Genomic DNA, 18,438 nt, shown 5'->3' on the forward strand with positions numbered 1-18,438 from the left:
TGCAGTCCTGCCTCCTTTCATAGGAGCGAGCCTCTGAGATCCTTCTAAGTTAAACTGAGACTTTCCAGTGACTCAGCCACTGTGTGAAGCCCACGGTAAGGGACCGTCTGCACAGGAAACGTAGCTGCTTTGTCATGACCATCCTGCCCAGCAAAAACCTGCCCTCCCTTGTCCCCTCAGGCTGTGACCTCTTTAGATCTCTTGGTCTTGAGGGGGTAGCGGGGAGGGTTGGAACGTGCTAACTTCAGGCCCCTGCTCTGGTTCCGGTACGTGGGTCCTAAAGACAGCTCCAGCTGTGAGGTTGAGATGCCAGCTCAAGCATGTTGCATTCTGGGGAGAAGCTAATGCACCGTGTTGGAACCAGAAAGGAGCCCACCGGCAGCTCGCGCCAAAGGAGATCCCATGACAATGTCCCTTGCTCTTCCGTCTGCCGTCAGTTCAGGAGCTGCCAGACCGTCCATGGCCCTGGCCTAGCCGAGGTTGTCCGCTGTAATCCAGCCGCGGTATCTGTTTTCCAACAGCTTCCCTTGGATGGTCCGATTTCTCCTCTGCAGCCAGTGGAAGGTAGAGTCCAGCTGATGCAAGCTTGGATCTGCCCCTGTCCACAGGGGAATCCTGGGGAAGTTGCTGGAAATCTCTGTGCAGAGCAGTGTGATCTAGGGCTTGGAAGAGGGGACTGGAGTTCAGGACTCCTGAGTTCTGTTCCCAGCTCTAGGAGGGGAATGAGATAGAGGCTAGAACTGGGAAGCTGGACTCCTGGGGGCTGGGGAATGGTCTAGCAGTTAGACCAGGGAAGCAGGAGTCCGGGTTCTGTTCCCAGCTGTGGGAGGGGCGTGGGTTAGGGACCGGAAGTGGGAACCTGAGTTCTATTCCCAGCTCTGTTATCGAGCTGCTGCGTGACCTCAAGCGTGTCTTTCTGTAGCTCACTGTCCCCACCTTGTAAAACAGAGAGAACGTCGCTTAGCTACTGCACAGAGTGTCTGAGGCCTGGTCTACAATGGGGGGGGGGGGTCAACCTAAGATACGCAACTTCAGCTACGCGAATAGCGTAGCTGAAGTCGGCATTCTTAGGTCGATTTACCTGGCCGTGAGGATGGCGGCGAGTCGACCACTGCCACTCCCCCGTCGACTCCACTTCTGCCTCTCGCCGCGGTGGAGTTCCGGAGTCAACGGCAGAGCGATCGGGAATCGATTTTATCGCGTCAACGCTAGACGCGATAAATCGATCCCCGATAGATCGATCACTACCCGCCGATCCGGCGGGTAGTCTAGACGTACCCTGTGGAGTTATTAACTTCTTATCATGGCACATTGAGGGTGTTAAGAGGGTTAACAGGGAAGTGGCAAAATTTGCAGACCATACAAAACGACTCAAGATAAGTCCAAAGCTGACTGCAGAGTGTTACAAAGGGATCCCACTAAACTGGGGGCCTGGGCAACAATTGGCAGATAAAATTTAGCATTGCTAAGTACAAAGTAACGCACATTTGGAAAACATAATCGCAGCTCTACATACAAAGTGATGGGATCTAAATGAGCAGTTACCGCTCAAGAGGGAGATGGTGGAGTCATTATGGATACTTCTCTGAAAACATCCACTCAGTGTGCAGCAGCAGGGGAAAAAGCAAACACTGTTAGGAACCATTAGGAAAGGGATAGATAAGAAGACAGAAAAATATCCTCATGCCACTATATAAGTCCACTGTACACCCACACCTTGAATACTGCGGGCTTTCTGGTCGTCCCATCTCAAAAAAATCTATATTAGAATTGGAAAAGGTTCAGAGAAGGGAAACAAAATGACTAGGGGTATGGGACAGCTTCCATCTGAGAGATGAAAAAGACTGGGACTGTTCAGCTTAGAAATGAGATGAGTAAGAGAGGATATGATAGAGGTTTATAAAATCAAATAGTGTGAAGAAAAAGTGTTATTTACCCTTCACATAACACAAGAACCAGGGGTCACCCAATGAAATGAATAGGCATCAGATTTAAAAATAAACCTAAGGAAGTATTTCTTCACACAATGCACAGTCAACCTGTGGAACTCCTTGCCATGGGGATGTTGTAAAGGCCTAAAGTATAACTGGGTTAAAAAAAATAAATAGGTAAGTTCCTGGAGGGCAGATCCATCAATGGCTATTAGCCAAGATGGTCAGGGATGCAACCTCCAACTTCCAAAAGCTGGGACTGGATGACAAGGGATGGATCACTTGATAATTGCCCTGTTCTGATCATTCCCTCTGAAGCATCTAGCACAGGCTACTGTCAGAAGAGAGGATATAGGGCTGGATGGGCCACTGGTCTGACCCGCTATGGCCATTCTTATGGTGTTTGAATTCATAACTGTCTGGTTTAATTCCCCAAAGCAAGGACATTCGGATCCCGGACTTTCTCCACCCGCCTAAGAACCTATTGGGCGGACGTACGTATGTTGTGAAACGGCTCCAGGACACACATGAGAGCAGCGGCACTGGAAGAGGTTCGAGCTCCCACACCATCACCCGACTAAGGATATCCTCCCTGTTCAACTTCTGGGTTACGATCGCCGCCTTTCTGCCATATCACCGTTTTAGTGGCAACGGGCACGATTTTTGTCTCCCGGCCTTGTTGAGGGTATTGCATCTAGGAAGTCTATGCTGCTTACTAAGCCATTCCGTACAGCAAGAACACCCGGTGTTATCAGCCCATGGAGCTCAAAGGCAGGGGGTACCAGTGTTGTTGGAGCCAGTAGCGAGACAGACAGCCGTAATGAAGCAAGAGGTCCTGGCTAGATTAGATTCAGCCAGGAGGCCACAACCGGAGTGGGCAGCTCCACGCCGTAGCAAAGAGCTGCATTGCCTGAAGCGACCGCAGAGGATTTGGGAGTCACTGGGGTTGCTCTAGGCAGCTTCCTTCCCCTGTATTTGGGTATGCAATCTCCTTCCCAGGGGTTGGCAACTGCAGGCTTTTGGGGGTTAAACAAGCCTGTTGGGAAATCTGCCAGACCCATCCCCCACACATATATTTGATCCAAGTTGTCCCGCCTTTCCCCGCTGAAGAGTAATAACAGCCCGTGGGATCAGAACGCCCCCCTCCCACAAGCTGAGATTAGAGTAATACATGTAAGGTGGCCTCCTTTCTGATTGAAGTGTCATGGTAAACAAACAGCTCAGTTTAATCCGAAGCAGACCTGGGCCATTCAAGCCTTGGCTCTCCGGCTGTCTCACCTGGAAACCCTCCCCCCCCCGGGAATCCGGCCCCTTCCCCTAGGCCTCAGGCAGTCAGCCCGGCGCGCCACGGCATAGCCTTCCCCTGCGGGGAAAAACAAATCGCTGTTCAAAACCAGGTGAACGGCAACGACAGAGACTGGGCTTGTGCTGGGCCGGCGCCAGCGGAGGCCCCTGCACAGCTGGGAGCGTAATTTCTCTTTCTAAGGACAGGATACTTTGCGTTTGTCTCCAGGCGGCGAGCTGTGATCGACTCCTTCCCGCCCTCTTCCTCTCCCGCTGAGCGTGCTCGCTGTTGTTCCTGGTACGGAAACTGAGGCACAGGGAGAGCCTAGAAAGGTGGCTAGCAGCTAGACTGACTTCATGATGGGGCGAGTCCTCTCTTGGTTTGGCCAACAAACCGAGCACTGAACTGGGGACCTCCACAGCTAAAAGCATCAGCTGCTCCCGCGTGAGCTGAAGAGTGAAGGCTGCCTGGCTGGCACCAGAACAGGCTCATCTCCCAGGCAGCGAGGGGGGGACCTCCCCCATACACACCAGTGGGTTACTCTGCCTGGGCCAGCTCTAGGGCCAAGCGAGCAATTCAGTCCCCATTCTCTCCTAGGGCTGTTGGGTCTCAGTCCATCTCCCAGCAGACAATCACCCATCAAAGCCAGGCTCCTAAAAGGCACCTTTGGCCAGTTCCAACCTGGTCTAGTCTACAAGCCGTTCGCTGGAGCAGAAAGACGCATGTCCCAGTCCCAGTCCCCCTCTTTTGCCAGGATTAAGCTGATGGGAATTGGGGAAAAAAAATCAATCTGGGTTGCAGCAGCTAGTAACGAAGTCGCAGAGGGACCCCCCCCCTTCTATAGAAAACAAAACAATAGACGCCACCTGCTTCTGCCTCTGGTGGGCTCTCCTCATGAACAATTCCCAGGCTGCGAAGTGCAGGGCTGCTCGAGCTGGGGGCTAGTTGCACCATGCAAACCCCATCGCTGCTCCACAGTCGATGCCGCTTGCTCCAGCGCTGAGCACTTTTTGCAGCCCGTCAACATGAACGGGCGCAGTTCTCCACGGGGCAGACGTTCGCAGCAGTGCGCAGGCGGGCGTACAGCGCTGCTGGTTGCACTTCTGCACTCGCATTGGTGTAGGACGACTGCACAACGGGCAGGCCAGGCGAAGGGTCGGGCCGTCCAGGATCACACACCCAGTGCGAAATAAATAAATAAACCCCCTCCAGCACAGCTAAATGCAAGGACGCCATAGGACGACCTCCTCGACCCCTGGCAGTCAATGGGAGTTTTGCCATTGACTTCAAAGAGGCCAGAAATGTCACCATCAGATTTTTAAAGGACCATGGTGATCCTCTAGTCTGACCTCCTACCTAGCCCAGGCCCGAGCATCACGCTCAGTGATTCCTGCATCAAGCCCCTCGCTTCTGCTTGAGCCAGCGTGTATCTTTTAGAAAGAGACACCCAGCCTTGAGCGACAGACTCTATGCAATGGAGAATCCCCCATCTCCCTGGGTGAGTTGTTCCGATCATTAATCCCCCTCACCCCTTAAAGGTTTGTCCTGCATTTCCAGCCTGAATTTGTCTAGTTTCAATTTCCAGACACCAGATCTCACTCTCCCTTTGTCTGCTGGATTGCAGAGCCCTCCGCTCTAAACGTCCTCCCAGGAAGGTACCTACAGACCGGGATCCAGTCAGTTTCAGCCTGCGGCACAGCCACCTACAAGCCTCCTCGCTTACAGGGGAAGGCAGAGGAGAACAAAGTCCGGGAGGGCCCTGTTGGGACCGCTTTTAGGAGAATTTCGTTCTCCCTGCCGGACGGAGGAGCGTGTGACTGTCTGGTGTAGGGCATCCTGAACCGAATCCCCTGCACTGAAGCACCCGCTTCCCAGGGTAGTTTCTCAGGGAAAGCTCTAGGCTGGAGAGGAACCAGTAGGGCCGTTGCTGAGAGGGGGGAAGAATGCCCGCTAGGCTGGTTCCCTTTGTCAATCCGCGGGTCTGTGGCTCGGCCGGCATTGTTCTGTGCTCAGAAAGGCAGCACAGGAGCGGAGTCGCTGCCATTCAGACTCTCACTCCTTTCCCTGGCATGGGTGATTAATCCTGCCACAGATCTGGATTTATTGGTTCGTCGCAGGCATTCGCTGCCAAACAGGAAGGGCCTTGTAATTCATCCTTCCAGGCTGCAGTTGTGATCCACAGGGACTGCGGGCTGAATAATCTCTCGAGAGCCTTTCGTCCCCAACCGCCGGATGCGCGCAGTGGACACTGCCACTGACATGATGCACCCACCTCTGGGGTGGAATGTGGCAGCTGTTTGACACAGCAGCACTTGTGGGCAGGAAGTGAAGTAAATATATATATATATGTAGCGTAGACGATGCTGGGGGGATGCACTGATGGAGAACGGACAAGATTCTGCCCGGCAGGGAGCAGCAGCATGAGGCCAATACACCACTTATGAGCCTAGTTTTGAGGACTGAGGCTTGAGACTGGCCCAGGCCCTGAGTGGCCCAGGCTGGACTAACAGGTGGGGCTGCAGCTCAGGATTGAAGTGCACTGGGGTGGGAAGGGAGAGCCCAGGGATGGGATAAGGGTGTGTGTGTGGGGGGGGGCTGTGAGTCAAGACGCAGGGGCATCAACACGACCAGGGGAGGAGCCCAGGGCTGCAGATTGGTATTGAGGGGCACCAGCAGAGCTGGGTGGGAGCCCAGGGCTGGGCTAGCAGGCAGGCTGTGGGTCAGTACAGATGTTTTCAGAGCCTGAAGGAACACGCTTGCCCAGGGTCTGGCACTAGGGCTGTTAAATCACTTTCCTAAGTGCCAGATTCTCTCACAAAATCTTTCCCAACCCTGCGCAGGGGGAGCCGGCGGAGCCAATGAGAGAAACCAGGCAGCCCAAGAGGACTTTCCAGACTAGGCCAGGCGAAGCCATGCAGGGAGGAGCAATCCCAGGAGATGGACACGGCTCCGGGGGGGTTTGTTCAGCTCTAGCTACCAGCGGGTACGATAGCGGGTAGCCGGGTACGATACTTGCAGAGTAAAGAGAGGAGTTGGGAACAGGCTCCCCGCCCACAGTACCACATCCTCTGCTGGATCCCTGATCCCCCCCTTAATACCTCTTCAAATGGTCCCCTATTCCCCCCTCCGCCACAGAGCAGCCCCCTGCCAAGCTGCGATTGGCCCGTGGGGTAAAGCAACCGGCGTCAGCTGCAAACCCTGGATTCTCCAGCAGCTGCAGCCAGACGCCGCGTCCCCTTCTAATTAACAGCAGCTGGGGGCCGGCTGGGCCACTCACAGACTTGCGACAAAGATGCTGTGAGTTCCCAGCTCTCGGAAACGCTGCCGTCCTTCGGGGTAAGGGCCGGGAGAGGAAGCCTGGCGGGAGGTGTCTCTGGGTCCCTTGTTTCCTTAATAAGGCAGCAGCCAGAGGCGTGTGGCGTGATTTATGGCCTCTCCAGCAACTGTCACTGGGCCACCTCTTTGCTGCTGGGGTGTGCACGTGAGATGAGTTGCAACCTCCCTTCCCCCAATTCATTGGCATGAATTCGCCCCCCCCCCACCCCTGCTCTGCAGTCGGCCCTCCGGCGCCTGCATCGCCACCACTTTCCTCGCCTCCTTTTCCCCCCAGTCTCAGGCCGCTGAGCGACAGCCGCCAAGGAAGACGCCCATATTGCAGACCCCCGCCCAGGGCAGCGATTTCAGTGGAGTTACTGGGTGAAGCTGGGGCTGTGCGTTATTCCGACAGGAAGGTTTCCATAGGGCCCTTCGCTGTCGCGTGGTTTGTTAGGGAGCGAAGCCCTGTGTAATGGCCCCGTCCAACGATCCTCCCGCTTTAAAGCGCGAAAGAGGCCGCAAATCAGCGGCAGAACCCGGGAATCCTGACTTCCCAGCCCCTGCTTTATCCACTAGAGCCCGTGCCCCGCGACACGCCCATAACGCTACAGCCCGCCCGTGTCCTCTCGGCAACTCGAACCACAGCTGCTGCCTTCAAAGGCCCAACCAGCCCTCGCTAATTGTCATCCCGGGGCGGTTACTAGACCCAGGCTTGCATCTGGATGCTTATAAGGCGCTGTCAAACTGTGGCATTATTAGCAAAGATGGCGCGGCCTCGGATCGGCGATACAGCTGGGAATTAACGAGTCAGATCGGGTGAACGAACTCCTCGGTCCCTGCTCATTATCTCGGCATCACCCACAAATTCTGTGCAGGGGAAGCAGAACGGGGGCCAGAGGACAGCAAGGCAGCGGCTGTGCCAGCCCCGCAGCTCCCTGCCCCAACAGGAGGCTTTGAACCACCAGCATTTTCCTTTTGCCATCTGAGCTTCCAAAGTTTCTTGGCTTTTGTTGCCTTGAAGTTCAGATTCAAGCCGTTTTCATGCAGTTCGGCCGGCTCCTGCATGCATGTGACTATGCACGGGTGTGAGAGGGTCTGCGTGAGGCTGGGCAGATAGTGCATAAACTCCTGCGACAGCAGGCGCCGGGAGGGCTGTCAAATGGACCCCCCCAAAAAGTGATTTGAATTCCACGCTGAAGCCAAGCACCCGCCCGGCACCTGCGCTGATGCCGTGCTGCAATAGGCAGCAGATCTGAGTTAAACACCTGGGCGTGGCCCCCAGGGGATGCCGTAGGGGACGGGCGTGGGATACCCACAGAGCAACACTTTCCAGAGCCCCCAACTCAACCCAGACCCTAGCAGGGCAGCCAGAGCCCCTGGTGAGTTGGGGGCAGCATTGCCACCCTGCAGAGGCCCCGTCCCTGCAATCCACCAGGCAGATGCACCCGGCCTCGTGCCCTGGAAAGAGGAACCAAGCCAAGCTTCAGCTGCTACTTAGAATCTGGTCAGCACTGGCATCTGCCTAGGGCGTTACCCGCTGAAAGTGCATCCTCGCTGGCCCTTTGCCTGACCCCGGAACAGCTACGTAGTCAACAGAGAGACCCCGTTCACTCTGCTGGGCAAGCAGGGCAGCTGCTGCTGCGTTTTCATCTGCACCATGGCTGCTGGGCCCTGGCACACAGCGTCCCAGCAAAGCCATCCAGGAGGCCGGGCCATAGGCCCAAGGGCATCCTGTGGCCCCTTCACAGCCACCCCTGGCCCCCTTCACATCATCTCCCCGTCCTGAGCCGAGTTTGCAGCACCTCCCAGTTCAGTACTTCTCTACCCCTTTCATTAGCATACTGGCTGACTCCCCCTTTCAGCTCGTTACATTCGACCTCTCCACTCACGCTGGACCTGCGGGAGGGGGAGGAAAAGGTATTGCAGCAGGGACCTTTAGCAGATGGAAGAAGCAGCATTTCATTTAGCAGAAAACAAACTCTCCAAAACTAGTCTCTAAATTACAGTCAATTGCTGAGAAACACGGGCCTGATTCTCATTTACTCCACGGCCCCTTCAGACCAGTTTCGGGTTGCCAATTTTGGCTGGACATATTCCTGGAGGTTTCACAATCTTTAATTAAAGAATAATCTTTAATTCCTGGAGACTCCGGGACCATCCTGGAGGGTTGGCAACCTGGATAGTTGGTTAAGGCCGTGGCACCTAGGCAGAGTGTGTCATTTACATGCAGTTTACGGCCCCCCTGGCATGCCAGGGTAAAAGGGCCTGGGAAGCAATGAGAATCGGACCCCCAGGCTGCTCTAGACACAGTGTTTGTGCCAGAATAACGAGAGAGATGTCTGAACCTCGAGCTGGGGCTGTGACTGCCAGCTTGTAGTGTGCACACACCCTGTGTCTTAGAGGTGTGATTATTTTTAATGGGTCTGGTTTTGCCAGTACAACCCCTCATGTGGACGCAGTTATGCGGGAGCCTGATAAGGTGCCGGAATAGCTTGTGTCCCGTCCCTAATATTCCCAGAGGGGAGAGCACTGGACTAGAACTCAGCAGACCTGGGTTTAGTTCCTGGCTCTGCCACCGGCCTGCTGGGGGACCCCGGGAAAGTCACTGTCCCTCTCTATGCCTCTGTTTCCCCATCTGTACAATGGGATTAATAATTCCTCCTTCGTCTGCCCGGTTGATTTAGATTGTAAACTCTTCGGGTCAAGGCCCGTCTTCTGATGTGTACATGCAATGCCTACCACAAGGGGCTCCTGGTCTTGGGTAAGGACTCTAGGTGGTACTGGAAAGTAGATAACCATGTCACCAGAGTAGCCAGGCCCAAAAAGACTTTGGGTGAAATTTACCCTGTGCAGATGGGGGTGTGTGTGTGAATTTCACCCCTTCGATGGGATTTCAGTGGCACAGTTGCCTTGCCCAGGAGTATATTTTCCCCTTTCCCTGTGCTTCCGGTCATGCAGCGATTATCTTCAGAAGCCAGAAAATCCATCTGCCCTAATTAAACTCATTTCATGTTGGAAGCAGCAGCCAGCGCAGTTACACGCTCGCTGTCCTGAGGCGAAATTCTGCAAAAAGGAAGAGGGGGAGAAGAAAAAATACAAACAACCCAGAGCGTTTGTTCCTCTGATTGTGCTGCGAGAAGATATTTTGGTAACTGTTTAGTATGAATCAGCGCATCATGGGGAATGAAATTGCAACATCCGAGCCCAAGTGAATGAATAGGAGGTTCGAGGACAGTAAGCCAAGAGATAATTTCTTTAGGAAGAAGACCTCCTTTCATTCTGCCTGATGTTTTCAAGGTCTTCCCCCCCGCCTCCCTTCTAAACAAGGCCAGTTTTGTGCCTCGTGTAACAAAACGCATGATTACCAATGACTTCCTACTAATCCACCATCCCTTAAAAATAAAATCCGATTGTGCTGCTAAACATGGCCTGGGAACTCCACTCCAGCTCGGAAGCCACACGTTCCTTTTCCCTTTTCATTCCTCTCTCCAAGGTTGCTCCTTGGTAAAAATCCAAAGAGCCTATCACCCTGGTATTATTAAAACTGCAGGACCCCCGCTCATGGGTCAGGCTCCCCGGGTGCTAGGTAGGGTGAGCAGATAGCAAGTGTGAAAAAGTGGGACCCTTTTTTTCATGGGGTGGGGGTATAGTTGTGTATATTAGACAAAGCCCCTAATATCGGGACGGTCCTGATACTATTAGGATGTCTGGTCACCCTAGTGCTCGGAGCTGTACCAGGGCCGGTTCTAGCATTTTTGCCGCCCCAAGCAGTGGGGGGGGGGGAAGCCACGATCGGTGGCAATTTGGCGGCAGCTCTAGTGCCGCTTCATTCTACGGTGGCAATTCGGCGGGAGGTCCTTTGCTCCCAGAGGGAGTGAGGGCCCCGCCGCCGAATTGATGCCAGACGTGCCGTCCCCCTCTTCATTGGCCGCCCCAGGCACCTGCTTGCTATGCTGGTGCCTGGAGCCGGCCCTGAGCTGTAAGAACACAGCCACCCCACCGCCTTGATCTTGTGCTGTCAATGCAAGGCGAGTGACCACCCCAGCCTGAGTTCTTGGTTCCACTCAGGGCCTTTTGTGCTGCTCCGGTGATGTGGAGCGGCCTTAATGGGCATGTCCACACAGCCCTCAGCAGCACGCCTCCGCGCCTGGGTCACCAACTCGGGCTGGTGCTACAAACAGCTGTGTAGACGTTGCGGCTTGGACTCTGTAGACAGCCTCCATCTCTGGGCTTCAGAGCCAGAGCATCTACACAGCAATTTTCTACCGATGGAAAAACCCCTTCCATTAGCGTACGCCGCGTCGACACTGCGGGGTTATGCCAGCACGGCGACGGCACCGTAGCTGTACCGATGGAGTCTCCGTAGCGTGGACATGGCCTTAGTGAGAGCGAGAATTCGGACCTCAGGGCGACAGTTGCATTTGACTTTGCGCTGGGGCAAGCGACTGCACGAGGGGCAACGCGGTGGAGAATCAGGCCCTAGCGTGGGAATGGGGCAAGTCCCAGCCTCTAATCTTGTCATCTCCCATTAGGAGAGGCTGAGGCGTCCACTGGGGGTCGTTATGCTTGGCCACATCAGGAGCAGGCTTCTGGAGATGGAGTCAGACTCCGGCCTGCACAAATAGGCAAGGACGAGGCACCGCTAAATTCCACTCAGGACCCTTAACATGTGACTTAAAACGGTGTCTAGGCCTCGTGCTGCCCCCCTGCCCGGGGGAACGGATTACTTATATATATATATATGGAGATATACCTATCTCATAGAGCTGGAAGGGACCCTGAAAGGTCATCGAGCCCAGCGCCCTGCCTTCGCTAGCAGGACCAAGTACTGATTTTGCCCCAGATCCCTAAGTGGCCCCCTCAAGGACTGAACTCACAACCCTGGGTTTAGCAGGCCAATGCTCAAACCACTGAGCTATCCCTCCCCCCACAAAACCTGCAAAACCACTGAGCTAACCCTCCCCAGCAAAACCTAGCTGAGACCGGGTTGTGCGAGGTGCTGGTGAAGGCAGTCCCTGCCCCAAAGAGCTTACCATCGACATAGACAAGACAAAGGGCACGAAGATAAAACATAGGCACCGAGAGGGGAAATTCCTGTGTCACACAGCAGAGTGAGGAACAGAACCCAGGTGTCCTAGGTCAGTGCGCTCCCCGCTGGGCCATGCTGCTTCACAGCTAGAGGAGCTTTGCGTTTCAGCTCAGCTCTTTGTATAGTCTGTACAGTACCTAGCACAGTGAGGCCAGTGTCCAGGATTGGAGCTCCTAGGCCCTCCCACGTACAGGTAATAAGAACATAAGAATGGCCCTATTGGTTCAGACCAAAGCTCCATCAAGCCGAGTATCCTGTCTTCCAACAGTGGCCAGTGACAGGTGCCCCAGAGGGAATGAACAGAACAAGTGATCATCGAGTGATCCATCCCCTGTCGCTCATTCCCAGCGTCTGGCAAACAGAGGCTAGGGACACCATCCCTGCCCATCCTGGCTAGTAGCCATTGATGGACCTATCCTCCATGAATTTATCTAGTTCTTTTTTGAACCCTGCTATGGTCTTGGCCTTCACAACACCCTCTGGCAAAGAGTACCACAGGTTGACTGTGCGTTGTGTGAAGAAATACTTCCTTTTATTTGTTTTAAACCTGCTGCCTATTAATTTCATTTGGTGACCCCTAGTTCTTGTGTTATGAGAAGTCGTAAACAACACTTCCTTATCTACTTTCTCTACACCAGTCATGATGTTATAGACCTCAATCATATTTCCCCTTAGCCACCTCTTTTCCAAGCTGAAAAGTCCCAGTCTTATTAATCTCTCCTCATACAAAAGCCTTTCCATGCCCCTAATTATTTTTGTTGCCTTTTTCCGAACCTTTTCCAATTCCAATATATCTTTTTTGAGATGGGGCGACCACATCTGCACACATTCAAGATGTGGGCGTACCATGGATTTACATAGAGGCAACATGATATTTTCTAAAACAACAAGGAGTCCGGCGGCACCTTAAAGACTAACAGATTTATTTGGGCATAAGCTTTCGTGGGTAAAAAACCCACTTCTTCAGATGCATGGTGTGAAAGTTACAGATGCAGGCATTATATGACACATGAAGAAGTACTCCCTTCTCTTCATGTGTCATTATATAATGCCTGCATCTGTAACTTTCACACCATGCATCTGAAGAAGTGGGTTTTTTACCCACGAAAGCTTATGCCCAAATAAATCTGTTAGTCTTTAAGGTGCCGCCGGACTCCTTGTTGTTTTTGTGGATACAGACTAACACAGCTACTCCCTGATACATGATATTTTCTGTCCTATTATCTATCCCTTTCTTAATTATTCCCAGCATTCTGTTCACTTTTTTGACTGCCGCTGCACATTGAGTGGATGTTTTCAGAGAACTATCCACAATGACTCCAAGATCTCTTTCTTGAGTGGAAACAGCTAATTTAGACCCCATCATTTTATATGTATAGTTGGGATTATGCTTTCCAATGTGCATTACTTTGCACTTATCAACATTCAATTTCATCTGCCATTTTGTTGCCCAGTCACCCAGTTTTGAGAGATCCTTTTGTTGCTCTTCGCAGTCTTCCTGGATCTTAACTATCTGCAAATTTTGCCACCTCACTGTTTACCCCTTTTTCCAGATCATTTATGAATATGTTGAATAGGACTGGTCCCAGAACAGACCCCTAGGGGACACCACTATTTACCTCTCTCCATTCTGAAAACTGACCATTTATACCTACCCTTTGTTTCCTATCTTTTAACCAGTTACCAATCCATGAGAGCACCTTCCCTCTCATCCCGTGGCAGCTTACTTTGCGTAAGAGCTTTTGGTGAGGGACCTTGTCAAAGGCTTTCTGAAAAATCTAAGTACACTATAGCCACTGGATCCCCTTGGTCCACATGCTTGTTGACCCCCTCAAAGAATTCTAGGAGATTGGTGAGGCATATTTCCCTTTACTAAAGCCATGTTGACTCTTCCTCAACAAATTATGTTCATCTGTGTGTCTGACAATATTGTTCTTTATTATAGTTTCAACCAATTTGCCCGGTACTGAAGTCAGGCTTACAGGCCTGTAATTGCCAGGATCACCTCTGGAGCCCTTTTTAAAAATTGGCATCACATTAGCTAACCTCCAGTCATCTGGTACAGAAGCTGATTTAAATGATAGGTTGAAGACTACAGTTAGTAGTTCTGCAATTTCATATTTGAGTTCCTTCAGAACTCAATAATAATAAATAATAATAGTTTTGGATTCCTATAGTTTAAATATTTGTGCCTCCCTCTGCCTGGCTAATGCACATGCCTTTGTTCAGCCCTCTGTGTCTTATGTCAATATTAATTTAAATGTGATTTATGGTTATGTTTCGCAGCATACAAACAGAAGTTAGATAACAGATCCTTTTGGTGGAAGGTTGCAACGTAACATAACTTTATTGCTTTGCCTTCAGAACAATAACCAAAAAAGAGACAAAACAGGCTGCTCCCCAACACAGAGCAGCCCAGCTCACCCCACCTTACTATAGTCCATCTGCACACTGAGTGCTGTGAGGCCCAGATTGCACATGTCCCTACAGAGCCTTTTAGCCTGCAAGCAGGACTAGGAACGCCCCCACCTCCCCCCAAAGCGATTGTGTTGCAATTGCAACACAGTCCTCACTACACCACAATTATTACTTTTTAATCTTTCCTGCAACCGCAATAAAGGGAGACTGGAAATATAAATACCCTGAGAACACAATCTACACAAAAGACACGATGCTGCGGATCAAGGTAATTAGTAGCTACGATGGGGCTAAATTCTCCCATTAGATATACAGTCATGCAATGTCAACTGATTTCCGTGAGAGTGGTTTATGTGCGTCCATGGGACAAGCATATTTATCAGGGTAAATGCTAATGCAATGGAGTAAGGGATAAGGCCACTAACTCAGTGGTTCTCAACCTGGGGTACGCGTATCCCTGGGGGCGTGCAGAGGTCTTCCAGGCGGTACATCAATTCATCTAGCTATTTGCCTAGTTTTACAACAGGCTACATAAAAAGCACTAGTGAAGTTGGTACAAATAAAATTTCATACCGACAATGACTTGTTTATACTGCTCTGTAGACTATACACTGAAATGTAAGTACAAGATTTATATTTCAATCGATTTATTCTATAATGATATGGTAAAAATGAGAAAGTCAGCCATTTTTCTGTAATAGTGCGCTGTGACGCTTTTGCATTTTTAGGTCTGATTTTGGAAGCAAGTAGTTTTTAAGTGAGGTGAAACTTGGGGGTACACAAGACAAAACAGACTCCTGAAAGGGGGACAGTCGTCTGGAACGGTTGAGAACCACGGCACTAGCTGGTAGGTTACTGATCACTTAGAGCAAGGGAACAGAGAGTGTGGAATGAAGTTGCATTTCCTCTGGTTCCCCTCCCCCTGCACATTGACCCCTGAAGACCTGAATTGTAAGCCCCTAAATCTCTATAGCCCCACTGGCTTCATTAGAGCCAAGCCCATATAACCCCACCAAGGATCTGAGCCAACATTTTCTCGAAGTAGCCCAGTGGGAGCATATTCAAGCGGAGCTCCTAGCCCAACCGCATGGCTTTCCTAAAGCACCCCCTAGATATGCTGACCACTCGTCCGGCTTTGAGCTGCACCGTCCTCTTTTTCTATGGTTTTGTCCTGTCTGGTACTGAGACCAAGCCGGACGTGGTTTTGTCCGGTATCCTGGAGGGACTGGGGGAGGCCATTCCAAAGAGTGCCCCACTTCGCCCCCACCAGTGTGACCTCACCTGCACTGTGGGTGCGGGGTCACACCATGCCCAGAAGTACCAGAAAGTCAGGTATTCTGGGGAGGTGACAGTGGCCACCCTAGATTTATCTAAGCCAGTTATAGAGAGACTCCCTGGGGGGCTGCGGGGGGATGTTCTTGCTCAGTAGAATCGTCAGGAAGTTTTTCAGGGTGAGTGAACATTTGCACCCACTTTAAGGCAGGTGGTGCAAAGGGTCCTTGGCACCAGTGAGAATTCACGCGGTTGTTTTTGGAACACTCGTCCTTTCTTTGGCAGTCCCGTGTCTAACCCCCTGGGTTTGCCGTTCAGTTTCATTGTCGCCTACATTTTACGTTGGAAGTAGATTGGGCATTAAAGCTGTAAAAGCATTGTACGAGAACCCAAATAGAACAGACTTAATTGCACTGCAGAGACGTGGCTGAAGCTTTCCCAAAGCGAGGGCCGCTTCTTTTTTAGCTCCTTTCATTGCACATTGTCTGGAGAAATTGATTACCTGCCTATCGGGGGCCATTGGAGGAGTGCTCATTGGGAGCCAGCCATTGAATAAAGTTTATTCAGAAGAAGATCAGAAGAAGCCTTTGGGAGCGACCTACTGACCTTTTCTTTGATCTCTGCTAGATGAGCAGGGAGTAGCAAAGCTGGAGCCAAAATGATAACACAAAGCATGCTGGGAGTATCAGTCCAATTTTAAATGCAACCAACAGGGGGCCCTCTCCTAGCCCCTCAGCTATCAATTGCAACCGATTTCTGTCTCCATCACTAAAAAACTCAAGAGTGGCTACTGTCTGTCTGTCCCGGCACCCAGCCAGGGAAAATGACGCTACCCCAGGTCTTCTATTTAGAAGCGCCGCTGACTTAAATCTACAAAACCTGTTTCATGTCAATGATGTCAGCCTCATAGCAACACTACACGCCACAGCCATGGGATTTTCAGGCACTTAAGAAAAGCACAACATGGGTCTTTTATTAAGGCCCCTTCACGCCTAGAGATCTCCTGTCTGTTTGCATATTTAAGGGCAAGGGGTTAAAGCAGCGGTGTGACTTTTAAAAAGAGCCTAAGTGACTGGGGCACCTAAATACCTTTGGTGATCTAGCCCCAGGAGCCTAAGTCCCCTTGACTTTCAGGGGCACGTAGGCTCCTAGAAGCTGGATCTTCACTGGTATTTAGGTGCCTTCATGCGCAGAGAGGTGCCTTGAGAGATCTTCAAAAGTGCTGGGCCCCTACCTCCCATTTGAAAACCTCACTTGGCATCTATCTGCCCCTTGAGGTGCTTAAATAACGTTACAAATCTGGCCCCAAGTGCCTGAGACACTTAGGAGAACGTTGCCCAAGACAAAATACACAGAGCCAAGTATCGCTCTCAGACCAGTCAAGTTGCTGAACAACTGCATCGACTTCAAATTGACTCAGTATTTAGGCAATTGTCTTTGAGAGCAGAATTTGGCCCCTAGTTGTGTGATTCAAGGTGCATTACAAACCTATACTGCTCTGCAGGGATCCCTCCAACTGGCACTGAAATGCAGCCACCGCCAGGGTGTTCAGCAGCTCAGAACAGGTGAAAAACAGTTTTTCCAACTGAGGAATTGTAGGGAAGTAAAATGTTGTTAACCCTGTTGGAATTGGGTGATTAACTCCCCGTCTCATGTGATGAGGCCAAGGGATCTTTAATAACCACAAGTGCTGAGAACCTAGATTTCATGTCTCCTTTGAAAGATGGAGAAGCACCAGTGCCACAACAGGATTTGAAGACAAGGGATGAGCTTTTCAAAAACAACAGGGGGGTTTTAGACACACGACTCCCATTACAATTGCGTCTCTAAATCTACCGATCCCCCTATGCATTCATCTAATTATAACGGAGTAGACTTACCACTGGCACCCCCTTGTGGCAGGCCTGGTGTAGCAGGCTCTCCTCATTTGGCGCCACCTGCTCTGGGCCCGCGGCGGTCTGCCTCTTCTTGTGACTCGGCCCCAGGCCAGGTCACATTCAGTCTCACCCTTCCAGGGTAACAGAGAAGCCAATAAACGAAACGCAAACAAACGGAACTCTTCCCGCCAGACCCGGGCTCACTCCTCCATGGATTCTTCACCCCTTCCTGGGCTCTGCAGGGTCATCCTCCCGTCCCAGGGCTTTTTCCCTGGAGGCCCAGCTCCAAACTCAACAATCCCTCTTCGCCGTGTGTCAGGGGGTTTCTGCACCACCTTTCCCGGTGGCTGGGAGGGGAGCCCAGACAGGGACCCTGTGGTGAGCAGCGAAGGTCTCCTATTAGCAAGTGGGCCATGGGCAGTCAGGCCTAGTGATCAGAGCAGGAGCCAGGCGGGGGAACCAGGCTGGAGCAGGGTGGGACTATGGCTGGAGCAGCAGCAGGCACAGGGAGGATGGCAGCTGCCGGCAGCAACACAGTCAGCAGCCAGAGAGCTGCTGCTGGGCTAAAAGCCAGCCAGCTGCCCTTCCTGACCACTCAGTCAATCAGGGAGCCTGCTACAGGCCAGCTGGGCTGGTTGGGTTGCCAGGCGATGGACTCTGCTGCAGGCCCTGAGCCCCGCCAGCTCCCTTACGCCCCTCACTGCCTCCCTGGACTCCTTCCTACCTTGGCCCTTTCCCCGAGTCCCTCTTGGGCTTCCCGTTCATCTGCCTCTCTCTAGGTCTTTCTTCCTCACCCCAGCACCCAGGGCAGGAGTGCAGGGTCCGTCCCCCACTCTCCCTACAGCCCCCTCCTCAGCTGGGCTTCATCTTCAACTGGGCCTGGCCCACCCTCCAGGTGCGCTCATTGCTCAGTCGCCAGTTAACTCTTTCATTACCACGGGCGGAGGCGGGGGGAACCTGCTCCATCACAGTAAGATACGTACTGGGTCCCCTATCTTCGTAGGAACTGAGCACATATTCTAAGATCGAAGGGCACTGTCAGATAAAACCCCACCATCTCCTTTATTCAGCACGAGGCTCCAGCTACTCACAGAGAAAACCCAACCGTGCCCTGTTGGTTAGCTTTACCGCTACACATCGTAGGACACAAAATAAGCGGCTCACCGGGACCCTGGATGGCTGAAGTTTTGGTGCTGGGCAAACGTGGTTTTTTTTCTTCAATCTGGTGATTTTTAAGACCATCTCCTGATT

This window comes from Terrapene carolina, unplaced genomic scaffold (assembly GCF_002925995.2).
Source record: "Terrapene carolina triunguis isolate 2854851 unplaced genomic scaffold, T_m_triunguis-2.0 Scaffold227, whole genome shotgun sequence".
Classification (NCBI taxonomy): Eukaryota; Metazoa; Chordata; order Testudines; family Emydidae; genus Terrapene; species Terrapene triunguis.